Below are 7,209 nucleotides of genomic sequence, written 5' to 3'. Positions count from 1 at the left end.
CAGAGACTGAGATATGATACGCAAATGATAGATGTGACTGAGTACAAAATTATCTTCTAAGCAAATGATTCAACAGCATAAATGATGCCAGTGGGTCTCCACGGGATAAACATACAACCTAAACATGATTGCAGCTCAATTACTCTAACCCATAGAGATCACATGAATAGCAACAAGGTTTGATGACTACACAGTACCACGGAATCGACACAATTAAATGGTGCACATCCACACAACCGTCACCTAGCATGTGCGTCACCTCAACACCAACCACATAACATGTAATTCAGGGATTCATACCCTCAGAATCAAGTTTAGAAGTATTAGTTACCTCAAACCGTGCAAATCTCTACTCCAATAAGCCATTGCCCCGCGAATCGGCTTCCGAACAACTCGAATCTAGCCACAAACAACTCGATACAATCAATACAAGCTATAATAGTCAATTCCATATGATAAAGCTAAGTTCTTAAACAAAAGTCAAAAAGTCAACCCCGGGCTCACGTCTCGGATTCCAACAAAAGTTATAAAATCCGAACACCCATTCACCCACGGGTCTAACCATACAAAAATTTCTAAATTTCGATACCAAATCATCACTCAAACCTCCAATTTTTACTCTCCAACACATAGGTCAAAATCTTCAAATTTTCACTTCAAAAACACCAAATCAATGGGTATTCAATATTACTAGATAAAAATGACAAAAAGTGGCTTACCTCAAGAAATCACGTGAAACCCCTCTCAAAAACTGCCTTAATCCTAGATCCCAAAGTCCAAAAATGAATAAAATCTCGAAACCCTTCAATTAAATACACTGCCTAGGCTTTTTCCTTCTGTGGGCCAAAGATCAGCATCTGCGGAAGTGCTTTTGCGAAGAAAACTCCTCATCTGCGAAATTCACTTAATTCCTCATAGATCCACACTTACGCTCCAAGATCCGCATCTGCGGAAGCGCTTCTGCGCCTAAATGTCCACTTCTACGAAGCCAGCCTCACTTACCCATCTCCGTTGTAGCCTTGTACGCATATGCGGGCTCACAGATGCGAAAGATCCCTCGCACCTGCGACCACTGGACATCCCCCTTCAGGCCCGCACCTGCTACCTCTGTCTCGCTTCTGCGAGCTCACACCTGCGACCAATCCCTCGCAGGTGCGGTCACACCAGAAAATCCCCAGATTCAACAACTTCCTAAGTCTACAAATTCAATCTAATAACCATCTGAAATCTACCTGAGGCCCTCCAAATATACCAACAAGTCATAATATGATATGAACTTAGTCGAGGCCTCAAATCACATCAAATGAAATCAAAAATACGAATCGCACCCCAATTCAAGCCTATCGAAACTAATGAATGTCCAACTTCTACAATCAATGTCGAAGCCTATCAAATCAACTCCGATTGACCTCAAATTTTGCACATAAGTCATAAATGACACCTCAGACCTATTCCAACTTCAAGAATCAAAATCAGAGCCCGGTAACCACAAAGTCAACTCTCGATCAAACTCCTCAACTCCTCAAACTTCTCTTTTCTAATTTCGCCAATTCAAGCCAAAATCATCTACGGACCTCCAAATCAATATCCGGACACACTCCTAAATCCAAAATCATCATACGGAGCTACCGGAACCATCAAAACTCCATTTCAGAGTCGTTTACACATAAGACAACATCCGATCAACTCTTTCAACTTAGGCTTCCAACCTTGGGACAATGTCCCAATTCATTTTGAAATATCCCCGGAACCAAACCAACTACCCCGAAAAGTCACATAGAAGCAAATGAGCATAGATAAGCAATAAATAGGGGAACGGGGCTCTAATACTTAAAAATAACCAGCCGGGTCATTATAGAGCCACACAATGCTCGTCATGATTTGCCGTCATTCAGCCTTTAGCTGTCACCAGGGACTTCATAATCTACCCCGTCATCCCCAGTATTGATCACGGGCACTGCCATTTCACAATATGAATGGTATCAGTATTTTCCTGGTCGTCCAGAGCCATCGACGGTTGCTGAGGATCGTCCGATACAAGATGTGCATAGTGGTAGATGACTGAGTTATGGCTCTTCATCGAGGGCTGCTGAGGATACTTCAGGCACAGAGAGGGAGACATCACATTAGGTGGAGATGTCACGGCCTTCATCTACTCCAGTGCACCTTGGAGTTCCTAGAGAGCATTGTGTGCCTACTCAAACGCAGTTTTGTTTGTATTGCTATTACTTCAATTTGTTTTTACCTTATAGAGTAGTCGGTAATATCTAAGTTGTTTATATTTTTTTTAAAGATTTTGTCATCCCCATTACGGAGCCACATTGCATGATACTTGTTTGCCGCGGACGGATGATCTTATTCAGGAGCCCGCTGAGACCATGATTTGACCATTAAAACTAAAATATCTTTTTATTTTGTAGGTTACTGATGGCCCAACGACCGCTTCTACTGATACTGTTAGCCTTCCTGACGATCATACTGCAGCGCATCCTCAAATAAAGAGGCGACGGGATGAGGATGATCCTGATAGCGTAGCCGGACGGGATGGTATGCACCTCAGGCCAGCCAATGCTTTAAATCATACAGACTGTGGGACGTATTGATATGTATTTTGATTTGTATATATGACATGAAATATTTAATAGTATAATTATTGATGTCTTACATTATAAGCGCATGTGTTTTTATTTTTCAGGTTATTTATTATTTTAAAACAAGAATAAAAAAATAAGACAGATTAACATAAATTAAAATTCGATAAAAAATACACATAATACATGGAACGTACAACATAAAAAATAACAAACTACACTTAAAATAGCCATGTGTTTGTTTAGTCACTATCGCCCATTATTCTCTGCTTCAACTGCTGAAATTTTTCTTGCAATCGATTGTTTTCTTCTTCTGCTTCTTTCAATTTTGCTTCACTGCCACAAGTTGTTTTTCAAGTTTCCATATCTAAAGTTAGTACTCACCGGTCCAATTTCAAAGGTTTAGCAGACATGATTTGTAGTATTCCTCGTTAATGGGTTCGTCATATCATTCTTCAAAACCACATTAATTTTTGTCTTACAAATTAGGATGACAATAAAATACTATTAATTAAGATGTTATAAATAGTCTATTAAACAACATAACTTTCAATAATAATAACTTACAACTTGTTTACACATCCAACGTCTGCGGCCTAGATTGCAAGTTGACCAACATGGATTCAAAATCGCACATTTGCCACAGTAACACCTTGGTACGTCATTGTGTCCAAACATGTTGTATTGCTCGAACTTGAAAATTTTATGAAAATTTATTTTCTTTGTTTGGTTAAGCCGCAAAAAATAATATAAAATGCGCAGGGTTTTTATAGGCAATTATGAGCGATTTTAGGATACATAACGCATATTGTTGATGTGTTATGTTTTGCGTGTAAATGATTCTTTACGGTACATGTTCATGCATGCTTTTTGAGGTCGACATCACAATACACATAACACATATTATTGATGCATTATGTTTCACGTGCAAATGATTCTTTACGGTACAAGTTCGTGCAGCTTTTTCAGGTCGACATGAAAATACACATAATGCATATGGAACACGTCATAACACAAGTGGTATGGTGTTCTAAAGGTGAAGGTAGTTCAACAGATCCATATGGAACACGCCATAACACAATCGATCCATACCTTGAAATAAACATGCTAGGTTGTTATACTAATTTGGTGGATGACAAGTAGTATGGTATTCTATGTCCCTTGGAAAATAAGCCTATCAATATACATACTGATCTAAAAGTTGTAGGGCACATTATTGAGGGGTAAGCGCGTCCTACAAAGCCTGAAGGTATGCGAATTTAGGATGATAAACTACAATGGTGTCCCCTTTACTCATTAAGGTGTGATTATGAAGTACTATGCCATTGGGATGGGCTAGTTGTACCACAAGCACTGTCTGCAACATTCCAAACAAACACACACAAAGATGAACTAGAAGTGATTCTACATTTGATGAAGGAGATTTTAGAGATGGAAAAGGCACTAGCTGTTCATCATGCATTGGATGATCTTAACTACCTGCAAGGAACAGATGATCAGTATTGGGATTTATTAGAGAATAAAAAATTGCATAGAGACATTGATTATCCTGTATTTCCAACAATTGTTGAGTGGGAGGGACTACCGAAGTTTCTACCGTAGACGTTGGGCGCAAGAGTCCCATATTATTGTAGAAATCAAGCAAGTGGTCTTATTGATGATAGCGATGAAATACGAGAAATGTGTGTCAACTAGGGCCTAGATTATGATGCCCTCGGTCTGAATGGATGCGTACAAGATGTTGATCAAGAAGATGAAGACAATGACAATGAAATAGTGCCAGATAGTAACGATAATGGCGAATGAAAATCGTTATTTATTTCTTGAAGTTATTTTTAATTATTGTATTGAATATTCAATGCTAATTGTCAATTAGATTTAAAGACTATTAGAAACTTAATTTTATTTCATAAATATTGCAAGCAGCACCATTACAGACATTTAGTACAACAAAATGTATTGCAACAAATTACTAAGTTTATCCTTGAAAATTGGGCACATTGGATGAACTGCCAATAAGAGCTGAATTACCACTGCTTCCCAAATTGACTGAAGGACATTTATGGCGATCATGTCCTATTTGGGAACATATACCACATTTACGCACATAAACGGTATCACCAACATCCATTTGGTTACGTATCTACATTCTTTTTTGCACTTGCCGGCGAAGCACATAATCCTTGTTACACACCATTTTAAATGGTTCTGGTGGCCAAATAATGCTCAGCACCCACTGGTTGGAAGTGATCGTTATACGTGTTTACGTATGCAGCAACACTATATTCTTTATCAACGTACCTCGTCGCAACAAAATTGGCATGTTGAAAGCACTTCATGGCATGTGAGCATGCAAAGTGATAGATCGACCATTTCCCACACGAACATAATCCACCAGATTCATTTATGGTGTGGGTATTATTATCGTGGTTTTGATGTAAACTAATGCGAACTTCAAATATATTTCACTCGTTAAAATATTGCAACATAATCTACTGTGCTCGTTTCCTATATTTCTCAAATCATTTCATCGGTTGTGGCATAAATTGAACACCCCTTTCCATAAACCTCTCCACCATCTGCTTGAATGATATCCACACCATGGCACAGGCAATCCACGGGCAAACTTAAACAACCCATTGAAAGACTCTGACACATTTATAGTCAAAACTCCCCATCTTCTACCACCATCCTTATGCGAAGTCCACTTATCAAGCTCATGTTGCATCAACCAACGATGAGCTCCTGGGTCTTCCTGCCTAATCAATTTCATTCGCATCTTGAATTTACACTCTTAATGATCTGTTGCAACCATCCACATTAAATCATGTAAGCTCTTCATCGGATAAGCCCCCTAGAAGTTGGCCTTCAAGTGCCTAACACAGTAACAGTGATAGGCATACGGTTCCTTCCATGCATCCAAAGTCTGCACAGAACTTAAAATCCCACCATGCTGATCAGATATTAGATAAATACCTGACCGTTGTCTCATAACATGCTCCTTCAAGTGGTTCAAAAACCATGTCCAAGTCTCTTGACTTTCATTGGTACAAATAGCAATTGTGAGGGGAAATATGCTTCCATTAGCATCTACTGCAACAACAATCAACATCTTAATATCATACCTTCCATAGACATGTGTGCCGTCTATGGAGGTTATTGGCCGACAATGCACAATACCATCAATGGCTGGTTTAAATGCCCAAAACACATATATGAATATGTATTCTAGTATTCCTGGACTCCACTCAAGCTTCCATTCAACAACAGTCCCGGGGTTAAACTATTGCAAAGCAGCCATGTACCTGGGTAGAGCGGCAAATAACTTATTCCAATTACCATAAACAATCTCAAACACACGTTTACGCCTGATAAATGCCTTTCTTTTGGTAATGGTAAAACCATATACCCGGTGGACATATGTTATACACTCTTTAATCTTGTACCTTATGGACGATTCAATGTGTGGAATCAAGACAAGAGAAATCAAGTTAACATTCAAGTTAACATGATTTTCATTGAATGTGTCTGTATCAAAAGTGTGGTTGCCGATGTATTTCCCCACCATCCACATATTTGTTTTCAACTTTCTCACACATAACATCCACTTACAACTTTGAAACCATCTACGACAAATAACCTTATATACTTGCATAGATGAATCATGAACCTCGATCTCATAATGGTGTTTTATGTAGTAAATTCGCACCACCCTGCTAAAGGCCCGCTTTATCAGCAAAAAGCATATTCTTTGACAGCTCCGTTGGTCTAGATTCATACCATTTTGCTGTCTGAATGTCATCAAGATCCCTTGCGAGGTCATCCACATCCGACATACTGGGGAACTGATCAAGGTAGGGAATCTCCCTTGAATGAAAGTGCACATGGGACTCGTACACTCCAGGTCTAATAGTAGGTGGAGTCTGCATATACGGAGTATGCTCATTTGTGGCATCATGCTCCCTCGTCAAATCAGGTTGCTCATTCTCATTCTCATCAACAAAACACATTTCCTCATCATTGTCACTCTCATCAGGGAAAGGTGTATCATCTCCAGACTCATCAGCTTTGTTGTCATAATCACTATCATCTTCCTGACTCTGTGCATCTGCCAGATCCTGATTAAATACTGAATAAGGACATGACCTTTATGTTGCTCGTTTTCACTGCACAGTCAATAAAATAATGAGTTTCTCAAATCATCCCAACATTATTTATTAACTTTATCTCTTAACTTACAATTCATAATATGATAGCCCATGATGCAAATAATCGAGTTGCTAATGACTTGCGGATGGACCATCATGATCCAAACCACCAAATATTGGGCATATTCCAACTGTTGGTTGGTTCATAACTTGTAAAATTCATATCTGGCCGGTATCCCCTTTAAAAGATATGAGTGTTAATACGAATATGATACATAAAAAAATCATACTAGAACAAGGAAAATTGAAATTTACCACTCGGCGTGTGAATTATGTAAACTTGGGGAGAAATTATGTCATCGCTCATCATTCGCCCGTGAAGTTAAATTTAGATCTGGTCACACTCCTTCAAACGGAACCTGTTCGGATAAAACTGCTCAAAAAATACCACCAGATGATTGAAGGTTATC

The sequence above is a fragment of the Nicotiana attenuata genome, chromosome 3, assembly GCF_001879085.1.
Source record: "Nicotiana attenuata strain UT chromosome 3, NIATTr2, whole genome shotgun sequence".
Lineage (NCBI taxonomy): Eukaryota > Viridiplantae > Streptophyta > Magnoliopsida > Solanales > Solanaceae > Nicotiana > Nicotiana attenuata.
Note: the sequence above shows the minus strand (reverse complement) of the source record.